The sequence below is a fragment of the Miniopterus natalensis genome, chromosome 11 (assembly GCF_054644295.1).
Source record: "Miniopterus natalensis isolate mMinNat1 chromosome 11, mMinNat1.hap1, whole genome shotgun sequence".
Lineage (NCBI taxonomy): Eukaryota > Metazoa > Chordata > Mammalia > Chiroptera > Miniopteridae > Miniopterus > Miniopterus natalensis.
Window position 1 is genome coordinate 44,009,654 of NC_142091.1, and position 16,794 is coordinate 44,026,447.

Genomic DNA, 16,794 nt, shown 5'->3' on the forward strand with positions numbered 1-16,794 from the left:
TTGGAGGAAAATGCAGTTTGCCCAACATTCCCACAAAAGGGACTCAGGAGAAAATAACCAGGCAGCAGTCCCACCCCCAAATCTGAGCACCTAGGCCACAGTCCTGCGGGCTTCCCACACCCCTCCTGAGCACCAATGCAATAAACAGCTGCCCTGGAGAAAACAATGGGCTTTTGTCTGGGCCTCTGCCCTTAGATTATCTTGGAGAACCAAACAGGGTAATTCCTTTATAGGAATGGTTCCCTTAAATACTGGTCCAGGTCATGATAAAAGTTTTTTGGTGTTTTGGTGTGTTTTTTTACCATCTACGGCATCCCTCTCAAATAAATTTCTACCTGTTCCATCTTGGGCAGTAAGGGTCCTGTGCGGTCCTCGCCCCCACCTGCAGAGGACTCAGCTCCAGACAAGTCCTTGGGGCCCTCTTCCCAGTGCCTTCATCAGTCGGACACCAGGGCTGCTACTTCTGCTTTCTTCTTGGCCTGGCCACAGAAATGAAAGCCTAAGAACTGTGCTTACCCCTCCTCTCCCTTCACCAAAATAACCCATATTGAGTAAATTACATAGATTGCTGATACTGTTTTCATCAACATACCTGTCGAAATGGACTGTCAACAGTAACTGTGATTAAAAAATAAAGAATGAAACAAGCCGGACAGTCCAGCTTTTCCTAACATTGCACTAGCAAATAAAAATTACCAAACTGACAAACACGTCAATAACTTTTATGTTGTAATTCTTCTTGACTCTAAATATTTTAAATCTAACCTAATTTATAAGGTGCTTTCTTGGAAAGGGCTATCCTGTTATCCAATTTATTTATTTATTGGTTTTTCATTTATGTTATTCTGGTTTTCAAGTTTCCATTCTTATATGATGTGAAGATGATCATAGGTTTGTAGTTTTTGTTTATTTTTAGTCTCTTTCTTTGGGAAAATTTTTTAAATCTGGGAATCCTATGTGGTCTCAAACAAAAACACAAAAACAGTGTTTTGTGAAATCCTGTATCCTTATAGTAGTATACTAGGCTTCTCCTATTTTCTTTTTTTTTTTTTTTTAACCCTCACCTGATGACATAGTTTTTTTATTGATTTTTAGAGAGAGAGAAAGAGAGAGAGAAGTATCAATGTGAAAAACATCGATCGGTTGCCTCCCACACACACCCCACCAAGGATCGAACCTGCAACCTGCACCAGATGGTGCTCCAACCAACTGAGCCACACCAGTCAGGGCGCTCCCATTTTCCTTCACAGGGATGACTGGCAGTAAATGAACTCAGGAGCCACCTCCTCCAAACCATCACCACCAAGAACTAGATGCCTCAGCACAAAATCCCTTTCCATGAAACAGACACAGTCTGAAGAACTCCAAGTACCTTCCCCCTCAATTCCTCTCTCCTAGCCAGCATTACTCTCCTCCCTAAATGCCTCCAAATAAAACACACTTGTAGTTTTTCAGAACAGTTAGCTGGATACCATGAGTTCCCTAATCTAATCCAGAATATCACTCATTTTCCATGATTTCAGCACAAGGAAGCATCACAATGTATTGGCCAAGGGCTTTGGAATCCAATGAACCTGGGTTCAAATTCTGGATCTTGGACAAGTCACTTGATTTCTCTGAGTCATGATTTCTTCCTCTTTGAGACAATTAGTGAGATTTATGAAAGCAGTGAATGGCACACAGTAGGTCTCCTATACTGACTCAGTATTTCCTTGACACATTTTCTACTGTTGTCCCCCAAGAGCTAGGCTTTTCTAAAACTTCTTCGAAAACAGAGGTGGAAGTTATGAAACCAAGCACAACATTTTCCCACAAGGAATCAGCCACGAAGCTTTCTTTACCTTGCCTTCCTTGTCACATTCCCACGCCTGTCCTCAATTCCTTTCCAGGCTCTCCTAGGAAAGGCCCAGGAAATCTATTTAATGGTACAAATCTCCCAGTTCGCCCTCTCAAGAGCCTGCGAGAATGAATTATTAGGTGGCTCAGGGTTCTCTAAGGGCAAGGCTGCCCGTGTCATCCTGGAAAATATTAAAATGTGGAAAAACCGCTTGTCTCACCAACTCGTGTTTCTGCGTGGCATCGCATCAATCCCTTGACGGTTGCCTTTTGGAGTTCGTTCAATCTGCTCTATGCAAACACTGAACCACGACTCTGTCGCACTTTCCTCAACAAATGTTCCAAACAGGCAAGAAGAACAATCAATTTTTCAGGACTGCAGGGTCTTACTTTACAGACTCCTGTTTTGACCCCTGTTCATAGAAGCCTATCTATCGTGAAAGGGAAAGAATTCCCAGGACCAGGTGCACCAGAGGAGTGACCTTACATGCCACCTTTCCTGGGACCGTGGAAGTTTCATATAGATGAATACTTCATAGTAAGGTGATTTAATAAGTGTATATATTAAGTTTGATTCAATTTGCAGAATTTTATAAAAGCTTTTCATGTAAGCCAATGCACAAATCAGAGGGAAAATCATCCTTTATTGGCCCAAGGATCTAAAAGTTTGGTTTTAAAGTTGTAGTGACCCTTTTTAATGACAAACTGTGGGCCTCACCCGAACACACGGCCAGGGTGGAACGAACCTTAGACTCCAGCACTAGCCTGCCCACTGCTGCTAAGGTAGGAACCCTGTAAGAGGAACAGACCTTCGCTGGGCCTCGTTATCATCGCCTATCGGGATGTAGACACAGTCTCTACATTTGTAAGAATGTCCAGAAGGTTATTCACATGGAAAACATCACTGGGGAGGAAGCACCATTAATGCATCGCTCTCCTCACTATCTCACGCGTGGCCCATGGCAAGAGAATCCTCTAGAGACACCACCACCACCTCTCCTCTCTGGGCCATCAGAGTTCACTGCCAGGCTGGCTGTAAATCACCATCTGCTCCTGCCACTCCTGCCATCTCCCCCAAAGTTCTTGTGTTCTTCTGGACCTCTGGGCCCTCGGCATGCACTGTTCCCTCTTCCTGACATGCCCTTCCACCTCTATTTTGCTGAGCCAACAGTCCGTCAAGCGTCAGCTCCACAGCGCCTCCTCCAGCTGCGTTTCCGACTCCGGGGCTCCCTGCGCATCTTTCCCTCATTTCCCCTTTCTGCTGGTCGAGCCCCTACACCATAGTCCACTGTCAATGCTTGTCTGCAGGAGTGCCCTAAACAGCTTTTACAAAACCAGCACTCCTCCCCATACATTTAAGTTAACATTTAAATTTTTGTATCATAAACAGTAGAGATACACTTAATATTGGCATTTTATACATATGGACATTTTAAAATAAAACTACTGCATTATTTTCTTAAATGAATCCAAATAAATCCAATGAAATCTAAATACCACAGTGGCCCTGGCTGGTTTGCTCAGTGGTTAGAGCATCGGCCCACAGACTGAGGGGTCCGGGTTCAATTCCAGCCAGAGGTGCATGCCTTGGTTGCAGGGTTGCAGGCTTGATCCCCAGCCCCTGTTGGGGTGCGTGTGGGAGGCAACCGATCACTGTGTCTCTCACATTGATGTTTCTCTCTCTCGCTCTCTCTCTCCCTCCCTCCTCCCCTCCTTCCCACTCTGTCTGAAAAGCAATGGAAAAAATATCCTCAGATGAGGCTAAAAATAAATAAACACCACAGTGATTTAAAATACATCATCCATTTTAAAAATCATGAAATTTTATACCATTTTTTTATCCTTGAATTCTAATTCTTTTTACTTCGTTCTCAGAATTTTATCCTAATATTTATGCTTGAAAATCTTTTCTTGGTCAACCTATGATACTTCTCTGCAGTATAGCTATTATACATAAATATATACACATAAATTTTTAAAATAATCAATAAATATATAAGTAAAATTTACAAAATGGCGGGCATTAATTCTCAAGAAGATGAAACAGACCATCATAATGACTATGCAAGCACAGGTTGCGAAAGAAATAGTAAACACGTAAGGTTCATGCTAAATCATGAAGAGATGAATACAACTCAATTTACAGGGAAAATCACAGTGCCTACAACACAGGTTTGTTGCAAGTATTAGAGTCAGTACATGTAAAGCGTGTGTCTGCCTATAGCATGCACTCAAAAATATTAGCTAGTATCATTACTATTACTTCATAACAATAAATTCCAGGTTGAGTAAAGATTTAAGTAAAACAATGACATCAGAAAAGAGGTAGAAGACTACATAATGGGTATTTATCTTAATCTTGCTGAGGGAAGACTGTTCTAAGAATGACACCACAGGTAAAAAAAAAATTGTTTAAGGCTAATAAATTTCACTACATTAAATTATTAAAAATGTTTATACATGGAAAATAATAAAGTAAAAAGATAAATTACAAACTGAGGGAAATATATGTAGTATATACCATGAGTTGATATCCTTAATATTAAAAGAATTGGTAAAATCAGTAAAAATAAAATATGAAAATACATGAGCATGTAAATCACAAAAGAAATACAAATTATGTGGCATTAAACATATGAGAAAAGATTAAATCTCAGCAATCAAAGAAATACAAATTAAAATAGCAATGCAATACCATTTTTATCTTATCAGTTTGCAAATATTATTTTCATTCTTTTTGGTCTGGCAGGGAAGGCCACAATCAGGCACTCTCACTCACCCTAGCTGAAGTGTACGCAGGTTCAAGACTTTCTGGAGGGCAGTTTGGCCACGCGCATCAAAAGCCCTTGAAAATGTTCATATCTTTCATCTATCCATTTTACTTCTACGAATGTATCCTCCAAAGACCATCAAGGAACTGCACTAAAATATAGGCATAAGGAAGTTCATCAGTGTTTTTATAATAGCAAAAGGGGAAAATAATAAAGTAGATAAATATTTAGTATCTTTGTGAATGCATATTTGTTTATTTTATAGTGTTGCTACAAATTTTAGTGTATATGTAAAACTTGGTCATCTCTGTATAGTGGGATTGTGGGTGTTTTTCTGGTTTGTTTTTGTTTTCTAATTTTTCTAGAAAGAATATGAATTACTTGTGTAAAATTCAACTAACTAAGGAGGGGAATGCCTCATTCATGGTCTCTCAAACACAATGAGGAGAAAAACACTTAAATAAGTGACTTCTGTCATAATCATGACTCCAGGGTGCACAGCAGGCCTGATTCAGCCTGGAGCTGAATCCTGAAGGGCGAATTTGCCAGGGAATGAAGTCAGAAGGCCAAAAGAACATCAAATGAAAAAAAAAAAAAAAGAAAAGAAAGGGAAAGAACTTATTGTGTCGGTAAACTGCCCACAATTTCAGTAAGGCGGGAAGGACAGGCTGTGAGTCAAGGACCTGAAGTAAAAAAAGCCAGGTGACAGAGTTTTGAACATCAAATAAGTTTGGACTTACCCTGCAGAAGATTCGATAAAGAGCTTTTGTGGTTCACTGTCTTGCATGAAGAGCAAGAAAAGGCAAAACAAAAGGTAAAGGAGAGTGGCTAGGACCGGACTGCAGATACTATCTGGGAAGCGAGGAAGGAAGCCTCTGGGAGCTGGAGCTGTTCTATACCTTGATCTGAGTGGTGGGTACGTGGGTGGATACAAATGTGGAAATCCTTTAAGATATATGCTGAATATTTGTGCACTTTACTGTATGTTATTCCTCATAAAAAGACGTATGGTGATTACACTGTAGTTTAGAAAAGCTACTCTTTTAGCAAGGAATTCTGATTAAACTGTAATGCAGAAAGCTCACTCTTGCAAGCAGCCGGGGAGACTGAGTGAAGAGCATGCAGGGGCATTAAAGCCGCATTCCAGGAAAAAGGTGGTCAAGGCTCTAACTGGGTGGGAGGCACTAAGACAGCAAGGAGGACTTTGGGGAAATGAAACCGGCGGGACTTTATGAGTGTGATTACTGAGAGAGAAGGAGACATCGGAGATGACTCTGGCATCATTCAAGGGGCTGGTGAAGACACGAGAAGGAAGAGCAGCTTCGCGGAGCTAAGTATTGAACATGGAAAGCCTGAGGGGCCTGTGGGCCATCCAGCCGCCCAACAGCAATAGTTATATATGCCCTACTGCGGCCAGGTCGTCTAAGTACTTTACATATAGTAATTCATTTAACCTCACAAAGACCTTATGAGGTACGCACCATTATTAACCCATTTTATTGAGGAAATTGATGCACAGAGAGGTTACGCAACCTGTCCAGGATCACATATAATAAGTGGTGGAAATAGGATTTGAACTCAGGTCATTTGGCTCAAGAGAGATACAGGTGATGTATCTCTGACATAAAGGAAATAGTCAAAGCTCTGGGGATACCTGAGATCCCACCTGAGAGTATACAAAAATAAAGAACACTAAAGCATGCTTCTCACTGTTGTTGCAAGTATTAAATGAAATGACATGTACGAACCCTGTAGCAGTACACAGGTCACAGAGTCTGCCCTCAATTAACAGTACCTATTACAAATAATTCTTCAATAAGACAGTAGCATACAAAAAGGACTGGGTTAGATTAAAAGCAGTTTAAGGGTGCCCTGGCTGGAGGGTCAGCTTGCACACCAAAGGGCCGCAGGTTCGATTCCCGATCAAGGGCACATACCTGGGTTATAGGTTCCATCCCCGGGGCATGTGCAGGAGGCGACCAACTGATGTGTCTCTCTCACATCGATGTTTCTCTCTCCACCCCCTCCCTCCCTCCCTCCTACTCTCTCTAAAAATCAATGAAAAACATATCCTCAGGTGAGGATTTAAAAAAATTGTTTTTATAAAGCAGTTTAAGGGACACAACAACCAGATATCGTGCATGGTTGTGAGTTCAATGTTGGTATGGGGGGGAAAATCAATAAGGACACTTGGGAGTCAATGGGAAATCTGAAATATGGTTATAATACAAATTTACTGAACTAGAAAAGTTGTAATAAAAAGCTACTGAACTAGAAAAATTGAGATAATTTTAAAATAAGGTAGAATGAAAAACAGTATGTTTTAAAATAAGGTAGAATGAAAAACAGTGTGATCTTGGTTTGGTAAAGAGAACACATATGTGCACATAGATATGACTAAAGAAGGATCCAGAAGAAGACACACTAAGATAGGAACTGTGACCACTGACCTCTGGGTGTTGGGAAAGTGAAGCTTCTTATTTTTTATAGTGTACTACAGTGCATAAATTAAAATCTTGAAAGAACCAATTTGAAGATAATTTCACATCCTGTAGTTTCCTATTAAAGGAGCTCAAAGAGACAAAGAAAGCAGAGTAAACCTCCGACAGTGTACAAGATGGCTCCAGGTGCCAAGCAAAGAGAAACAACCTCCCTACAGTTGGCAATCCAAGGGCTCCATAAAACACCCCTCCTCTGTATCTATCTTCTTTTTCCTCTTTTGTTCTAAGCAGCCGCCTTTCCAAATGATGGGAGAATTTACCCTGCTTGCCTCCTTCTCATTCATTCTAAGAGAACAAGACACCGTGCCCCTCCCAGGATCCCCAGGGAAGGCCAGGGAAGCCGGCAGAAATGAAGAGCCAGAGAAATACAGAATACTGCATGCTCCGTATCCATGCTGCAGACAAAACAACTCTCACAGGCAGGAGGAAAGGTCTCATGGAGAGGTCTTCTTTGGGATTACACAGGCAGGAGAAATTCTCCTGGAAACATTTCAAACTTAAAGGTTTCCTCAGGAAAATGCTGCCCTAATGGAACTTCCCACACCTAATGCAAAGGAGCTAATTTTCATTTCTCTTAAAATTTAAAGATGAGGTTAGGCGACAGGGGGAAGGGGAGAGAGGGAAGGGCTCAGTGTGGGCAAAAGAAGTAAAGGAGAATACATTACTGCGGCCCACACTGTCCTCTTGGCTAAACTGGAACGCTGCCACATCTCCCTGGCAAATTCCAGTCACCAATTCTTACTCATCTGCAAAACTGCCCCAGCATTCAGCGCACGGTCTCATACACAGTGAACATTCGACAAGTGAACGCAATCGTAACTAAACAGTTTGAACTAACTGAGCATTTACAGACCGAGCTATATAGCCTTTGGGGCAAAAATACCTTAACATGGGAAAGAACCAAATGTTAATAATCTATTAATAACATTTGCTGCAATACAATCAAAAGATTAAAGTTCCAGTACTCAGGATAGTATCTAGTATTTAGCAGGCCCTGCTCAGTAAGTATTTGTTGAATGCTCCAGGACTTTTTCTGCAACTCAAACTTTCAGATCCAGTATGAGATATTATTTAAATGTTTGTGTTCTCACTTTCATGCTGACCTTTAAAGATTTTCCTTAGAGGTAGAAAACAATTCCTGAGGATGAAAAAAACTTAAATTACCACACCCTGTGCCAATTAACTGGCTTGGTAAGGGCTATATCTATCTATTCTTATCAGCACTGGTTGAAAACTTATGTGGACCACATGAACTGCCCTGAGCTTTTGCACCACCCATCCATCCAAAGCATTTGTGGGCCCAGGAGGCAAGTTTTGCTTCCATAGGCCTCATGTCCTTAAAAAAAAAAAAGCAGTGCAAGATGGGGTCCTGGATGCCAGACTCCCCGGCCACCATGCGGCTCCTCTGACACAGAGATCAGGCCGCCTCTCGGAAGCTGCTCCTATTCAGTCTCCATCTGCTCCTCTGCCCCTCCCCACGCCCTTCATCACTAGTTTCACACTACTCTGGCATTCTCTTCTACCCTTACTTTTCTAACCTGGCTCAGGTCAGTAAAACATTTAGATACTGAATCAACTGCCTAGGTTCACGTCCTGACTCTTCAGCTTATGAGCCGTGTGATCTCAAGAAAGTTCATTTCTCTGTACTTCAGTTTCCACATATTTAAGTGAGGATAACAGTACCTAAATCATACATTTGTCTGGAAGATTAAACTAGTGCACTAAAACCCTCAGAACAGAGTCTGGCACAGAGTAAACACTCCATGAATCCTAGTGCTTTGAAACCATAAGACCACCTAAGAGAAGTGCAGACAGGGAGAAGGGGGGGCTGATGCCTGAGCCCTGGGACCCTCCAACATCTCCAAAGGACTCCATTCAGCCCCGGATTTTACCATAAGCCTGCATGCCCCAAAGCCCCAGTATGTAACTCACACTTGAAAGCTTGATAACGTAACACCTTATATAGTTCTTTAGGCAACAATTACATGTTCTAAGTTCAGGCTACTTTTTTCACATACTTGTCTTATAGATCCACCATGATGCTCGGCATAGAGTTACGCACACACTCGAGCGTTCGCACTCACTCACTTGTGGATACATCACGTAAATTTTCTTTTAAAAATCAATGTAATGCACTATAATTTCTCTTTTAAAAAATCATCTTCTTCTTTATGGAATTATGTGGATTATAAGATATCCTCAGCACCTCCCCGTCATCCAATTATCAGGACCATCTTGGCAGAGACAGTCACACCGGCTGGAGCAGTTATACTATGAGCCATTTTTCCTTCTGACTTCCCAATCCTTATGCTTTGTGTATAAATTTTTCTGTCTCTTCTTTCCTGGAGATTTGTCTAAGAGCAAAAGTCTCTCATATCTGGCAACATGTCACACTCAGTCCCCATAGCCCTAAAAGAATCTAGACACTGAAGCCAGACTATTCCTAAAACAACAGCAGCAGCAGCAAAACTTAGGAGGAAATGAGGGAAACTAATGGGTAGAAGAACCCAAATACATATCCAGAGGCTCATCAGGAGGGTTCCTCCCACCAGTGTTCAGAAGTCTTAGTGCCTTCAGCTGGTTACTGTATTGATAAAACAACCTCGAGTGATAAGAGTTCTGACAGAACAAAGGACCCAGTCAGTGAGGGGGGAAAAGAGTTCTAACTTTCTCATCTCTTCACTCAGTTTCCACAGAGCTATAGGCCCTTCTATTTTTTTCTTCCCTGCCCCACCCACCCATCTTCCCACACCCCTAATCCTGGTTATGATAAACCATAGAAAACAAAGCTGACCTACCAGGACCAGCTCTTGATGTGGCTTCAACCAAGCCTGAGTTTCATAGCCTGAGATCTACCCCTAGCCCTCCAGGGACCAGGAACAGTGACAGATACATGGGAAGTATGTAGGCGACTTGAGTGTGGGCAGAACTGGACACAGGACACTGCTCCAAAATTGGCCTTACTGCTGAAATCTAATCCTGGAATAGACAAAGGCTGCTAGATGTTATTTTACCAATACCTTCCTGCAAAGTTATTGCTTATTAATTCTGACCACTGATCTACTTATGGGGGGGGTGTTAAAATGGTCCATCTGAAATAAGGTATAAAGTGGCTTCTGTTCATCTCCCATGACTCCGTCATCACTTCCTATATAAACGCTTTGTTCCTAAATACTACTCTAATTCAAGGCAATGACCTGTCAAAATACAGATGTGGGGAAAAATAGCAAAACAGAACCCTCACAACTGATACCTCTGATTAATTAGACATTAAGGATCCAAATAAATACTCTGACCTTAAATCCCATTTTTCCATGCTCTCCTTAACCCCACAACATGAAATATTCATTTAAAGTTGGGCTTTCTTCATCTCTAAGTCTCTGTGTACAGATTCTAGTGTCCACCAAGAAGCAAAAAGCCTTATTCCTCCCTCCCCATGCTAGTACGCAATTTTCAAGAGAACTTGCATTTCCCTTGGACTTGCAACTAGTGTTCGGATCACTCTGGCTTGTGTAGAAACCCTTTGGGTCTAAGCACCTCGACTCTATCAGTCCCTGGCTCAAGTGACAAGACCAGACATTCAGGAAAACTTCTCCAGGCCGTCCTTACTATAACATTGGGCGTTTTCTAATGCAGGGTGTATTATGTTAAGTGGAGGTCCTGACAACAGTAAGTGTAACTTAACACAACTAATAGGAAAAATAACGGGCTGGGCCCTGTTCACTCACTAGAAAATGTATCTCCACATGTTGAACCTCCTTATTAGGGGTCGTCTCAGCACCTAGAGCAATAGCCAAAGTGATGTATAAACAGCCACTTCCCAACAGCAGTGTGTGAATCAGGTGATATCCAACAGCCATATCCAAAAATAATTTTCCACCTCATTTCTTAACATTACTCACACATCGATTTGTCAAACACCTAAAATGAAGCATGTTTACTGGAAAAAGTAATGAGAACAAATAAATGCTTGAAAGCACTGGCCCAGTGATTTTTCCACAGCAGACATTCAATAAATGTTGAGAGAGAGAGAGAGAGAGAGAGAGAGAGAGGGAGGGAGAGAGAGAGAGGGGAAAAGAAAAGAAAAGAAAGAAAAGAAAAGAAGAAAACAAAAGAGAAAAGAAAAAGAGGGAGCGAGAAAACAGAAGAAAGAAAACAGTAGTGTATAAATCACAGCAACACAGAGCGCCTCCTTGGAGACTAGTGTCTGACGGAACATCCCAGGACACTGACTCCTTGATTAGAAGCACCTTCTACCCCGCTCCAGTTAGCCTTGGGGAAGAGGAAGAATAGGGAGAAGGGGGGGGGGGGAGGGGGGATATCCACAAATATCTAGATTCAAACTTGTCCTTAGCTAAATTAACATTCAAGATCCCAACTTCAAAGAAAGACAAAAAGTACCAATACTGACACTTCCCATTCAAAGTAGTTGCCTGACTATGCCGAGAATACTGACAATCAGCATATTCTAACCACGATGGCCCTTTATCACAAGAGGTGCATTAAAAAAGGTTTTATTTCTTGTGCTGTTAACAAAGGGTTAAGCAGACTATTCCTATCACATTCACTTGGGGAATCTAAAGTCCAGTTTAAACAAATGATTCCCACACTTCTAGAGAGGCCTTAATTGGACTAGTCTGTTACTTTTAGTGCAATCTTGCAAAGGCTGGATTCTTTTTAAGCCCTTAAAGGACTTGGGCAAAATTCTTTTGATGATAATTTTTTGAAAAAAAATCATCTCCAGAGTTTACACATGTTCCACGATTACTCATGCTGAAGGGGGGGCACATTTTATTTCCAAATGGCTCCCTTTGATCTGAAAGCTCTAATTGCCAGCATATCTAATATTGACTTCCAGCATAAAACAACACAAAGCAACAAGTAACATCATAGGTCTAAAAAGTAAGATTTATAAAGAAAAATGGAGAAACTTCTGTTTGTGTAGAGGAAGGGAAGTGGAAGTATGGGTATGGAAAGGGACAATCTGTACACGTGGTGTAGCCACTGGGATCCAGGAAAGACAATTGGTTCACACTGTGAAAATCTGTGCATTGAAGAGGGATGGGAAAAGAGTAAAAGTTAAGAAACACTAAAAGAAAACTTAGGCTAAGTACAAGGAGATAATCTATGATCATCAGTCTGGAAAGTCAGAAAACATTTCTTAATCAAGTTGTGAAATCTCTTGAGAGAGATTGAAAGATATTTGGAGGTGGAGTGGGTAAAAATAGTAAAGTGGTTCTACTATACTAGGAAATTAAATCTATCAAAAGGATATTCCAGTTCTATTTTTCTAAGCTACCTTTTCGTTATCTTAAAAAAATCAAAATCACTCCTTACTATAAAAATTACAAATGCTTACCAAATATAAAAACATTAACAACTGTGTGAGTAAGCAATGAGCCAAAAATGCAACCAAACATCTCTGACATTTAAATAAGAGAATTGCAAAAGTCCCTTTTGAGACCCCCAACTCTCAGAACTAACCTCAAGAGCATTCTCACTGGAACTCATACCAAAAGATCACCAATGGACTAACAATCAGCTATGCCTTTCTCTGGAGGAAACCCTAGATGGTTTTCCTTCCTGATCTATAACTAGAGGCTACAGAAAAAACAAATTGGCTTTTAGATGATATCACATACAAAATAGGAAAAGGAATCGGGGGACTAATCAGGGCATAAAACCCATCTGGTCCTAGGGGATTACCCTGATCTAAAAAAACTAGAAAAATTGAGCTAAGAGAGTCCTCCAACATCAGACTCCCAAAAACTTCTAAAGAAATGGCCAAGCTGGAACTTTAACCCATATCTTTGGACTCTAAGTCCCCTACTCTGAGAGGCCACATTCCTCAGTGGTCCAAAACCCAAGCTGGGTCACCCGGACATATTTAGAGATGCTGGTAAGAATTTCACAAATCAAAGCACCATTTAATAGGGCAAGCTCTCCAGTTAGAGGCTCTTAAAGGTTAAAAATTGGTATGAAAAACTGGGGTCATATTTTGGTTTTGCTTTTTTTTTTATTTTACAAAAAAGCATTGTTGACTCTAACATTAATTAGAATAAAACTTCTCTAGTAGAAGAACTTGATTTTTCTGCCTGTCCCTTTTTTGAGCAACTTTCTACTACTAACTGACATTCCTTGGCCTAAGAACCAAGTCTTCAGAGCTCTCACAAGTTCAGAGGAAAAGGTCTAGAGGTCGCCAAGGAAGAGCAAAAAATGTAGAGTACACAAAGTGGGAGACAATTCTAGCAAATGGCTCCACCCCCTGCCGCCCTTCCTGAGCTCATTATCTGCTGAGAATCAAAGGGCTTGGCTATAAACTTGGGTATTCAACGTCCTGTAATCTCCCGAGCTGTATGTACGCACAACACAATTAACTGGTAAGAAGTGTGGAAGGGTAGAAAGAGGTTTGCTCATTTCTAAATTCTCCCTTTCATAGCCCTTCCAAATTCCTACACAGTAACTTTCAAAAGCATCCATAACAAAAAATGAAATAAATGTACATTTTATCCTAATTATTAAGAAAGGTAATCTCAATTCATTTTTACCTTGCCAGTGCCAAGGTGTTGTTTTTTTAATTTAGCATTTTTAAGAAACAAGGGAGCTTGGGGGGAAAGGGGCACCTCAACTTAAATCTTTAGGGCAGAGGCGATGGTTTGGAGCTCAACTTTTCTACTTAGTAAAGGCTCTTAAGCAAATTACAACATTGATCTCTGTCCCTGGGTCCCTGGGTAGTCATGAGAGAAAACAACTTTCACCAAAGCATTGCGAAACATGTGGGGAACATAAAGGACAAACCACCAATTGTGTGGCTCCACATACATATTCCATTTCAGTGCTCCCCTGGTCGTATCCAGCTGTTTTCTGGTCCCCAGTAGCCCTACGGTCAGTGAGACTAGTTCTTACCCCATGAACCAAGCTATTGACAGATAAACGGGGCAGGGATTTAAACATCCAGGTATCTTGGCGACGTTCACTTTTGTTTAACCTCCTAATTAAGAACTACACCTTACCTGCGATGAGCCTATCACATTCCTGAACACAGATGTCACATTAATCTTCTAAAAACACTGCTTTGCCCATCACGCCTTCTCTCCTAAATCTCTAAAAGCTAGACAATGTGCGCAGGATCCAGTTCCAGCTCCTGAGCCTGAATTCAAGATGACCACGGGTCTGCTTCCACGGGACCTCCACTGCCCGTGTGGAAGGCAGGGTGGAAGCACAGGCTTTAGAGTCAGACATGGGCGAGCTGGAATTCCAGCTCTACCACTTACTGCTTGTGTGATCTGGAGCAGGTTACTTAGCCGTCTGATCTTTAACACAAGAAGTCCCTCTCTTTAAAACAAGAATAACACGCCTACCTCACAACGCTGGAAGAGGAAAGAGCGGGCACGGCACGTGGCACGGAGTAGCTGCTCAGTATTACTTTTCTTCCTCGCTCCAGTCCAAATGGTCTACTCTCCATTCTCTTGAAAACTCCCCAGCAACTCTCCGCTAGTTTCTGAACCACACTTTGCTTCAAGGCCTAAAGGAAATCCCTTCTCTTCTATGAAGCCCCCCGGGCTCATAGGTGTTTTCTCCTCTGAGCTTCTCTAATCTGAAACTGCTATTCTTCTCTTGTGTGTCATTCCTCTTTCCCCAATGAGTCCACAAACCCAAGAATAAAATGTTTACTAATTATCGAGCCAATCACAATCTAAGTGTTCAATAAAAAATACTCTGAAGGCAGAGTTGCCTCAAAGCTGTCTATCAAGGATGCAGAAAACCTTTACTTCACTCCATACATTCAACGGGCATGGAAGACAGACTGTGAACAACCTGCTCTCTGCCTCTGGTTAGCTTTCTGGAACATAAACTATTTCTGATCCTTTAGAAACCCTTACTTCTAAAGAATCCCATCAATGAAGGGATTCACCTTCTGAGAATATTACATGGAGGGAAAAACCCAGGAATGCACTCACTTGGGTTCTAAGCCCTGGCCCTGACCTGAGATAGCCAGCAGCACAGGCCCGAGGCCGGATAGTGAATGACCTCTTCACCCTGGCCCAGCCCCTGCCGCCCAGGCAGCAGAAACACCTGCAGGGGACACAGCAAAAGCTGGACTCCCGCAGCAACGAGGCAAATTCTCTCTCTTAGTGAAGAAGTTGTTTTAGTCACAGGCAAGTCATATAGACCACATTCATACAAAGATCCCAGGAAATGCACTAATCTCTTCAGAAACACTTGAAAGCGTTCAGTCTCTGAACTCTACTAAATGACTAAGTTCTTGTAAGGCAGCATAAAGGATGGCTCACGTGTGCCCCCTTAGTCTCGGGCCACTTTAAAAAAATATGTATCTTTAATAGTTAGTACACTTAAGAAGATGGGCAAAGAGGAAAGGTAATCATTCCCAACAAACACGGTTTAATTTGTATATAGAGTACAAAGTTAATTTCCCTTTGTCTGAGTTCCGTGAGTGTTTTCTTTACGGAGCCGCATTGAAGCCTCCACGGCCACTGCGGAGCAGCTTGGGCATGTCCAGGGGCCAAGCCGCTCGCGGAGCCCACGTCCCGGGCCGCCCGACTGCGGGCAGCTCTCCGCACACCGCAGCCCCGCACCTCCCCGGGCCCCCGTCTGGAAGTTCCCCACCCCACCCCCACCCGCAGCCCCGGCCTGCGGGAAGGCAGGGCCTGCCCAGACCCCCCGGGGGCAGTCCCCGCAGCCCGCGCTGCGCCTCGGTGCCTGCAGAGGCCCCCGGAGCCTGGGCGCCGGGCTGCACACTCACGGAGCTGGAGCCCCGCGGCGGCCAGGGGTGGGAATAGCGGGAACCCCGCGGCGGCCAGGGGTGGGAATAGCGGGAACCCCGCGGCGGCCGCAGCCGCCCGCGCGCAGGGCAGAGCCGGACCCGCACCCTCCGGCCCGCCACCCGGCCTGGGGCGCGGGCACGGGGGCGAGCAGCAGCCTCCCTGCCGGCCGGCGGGCGGGAAGAGCCGGGGGCGGCCGGACGCACTTACCTCCGAGCTCCCCAGCGGGCCGGCCGTTTGCACTGAAAGGGGCTCGGCTGGAGCCGCGCAGCCCGGAGGAGGAGCTGCTCGGAGGGCGGGCGGGCGGCCGGCGAGCATCCGCACCCGGCGGGGCTGCGGCGAGAAGGGGAGGGCGCGCGGCTCGGCGCGGAGGGCGTGGAGGAGGTGTGCCTCCACCCGGGCGGAGCGGGTGGGCTGCGGCGCCCGGCCGGGGGGCGCGCTTCCAGGCGGCAGGAACCCGCGCGCGGGCGCGGGGGGCGGGGCGCTCGCGCGAGCGACGCGGGTGCTGGGGGTGGGCGGCGTGGGGAGCTGGCTCTTAAACCCCACGGCCCTCACCTTGGGACCGTCCGGCCAGGAATTGTCTGGGTCTGGAGCAAAGCGCAAGGGGGTCTAAAACTTTATGTCATTTTCTCATGCACACGTGACACCCCCCCCCGCCCCCCGCGTCCAGATGGTTTCAATCACTGGAGGGAAAAAGCGGCTGTGCTGGTATGCACGAAAAAAGCCGAGCCGGGAGAGGGGGAAACCGCCCGGACAGCCTGCCGGCCCGCAACCGGCCTGTGGGCTCTTTCCTTCTCCCAGCCCTCGGCCCGGGAGCCCTGCAAGACCCAAAGAGACACTGAAAGCAGCTCTGTTTGGTACCGCAGCAGCAGCACAGGGACTCAGCTCTGGGCTTCCGAGCAG

General features: G+C 44.0%; 1 protein-coding gene across 5 annotated transcripts in view; it reads right to left on the minus strand.

Moving 5' to 3' along the window:
- DENND2B (DENN domain containing 2B) overlaps positions 1-16,221 on the minus strand; it is a 137,426-nt gene extending 121,205 nt beyond the window's left edge. For 2 of the 5 annotated variants that reach the window (XM_087821718.1, XM_087821714.1), the window contains exons 1-2: positions 16,102-16,221; positions 4,616-4,758 (exon numbers count right to left, since the gene is read on the minus strand). The gene's annotated coding sequence lies outside the window, so the exon portion shown is untranslated. Of the gene's footprint in view, positions 1-4,615; positions 5,201-16,101 lie in introns of those variants that run through there. The other 3 variants (XM_087821719.1, XM_087821716.1, XM_087821715.1) reach the window with 3 other exon arrangements.
- Between the last annotated feature and the right edge of the window lie 573 nt (positions 16,222-16,794).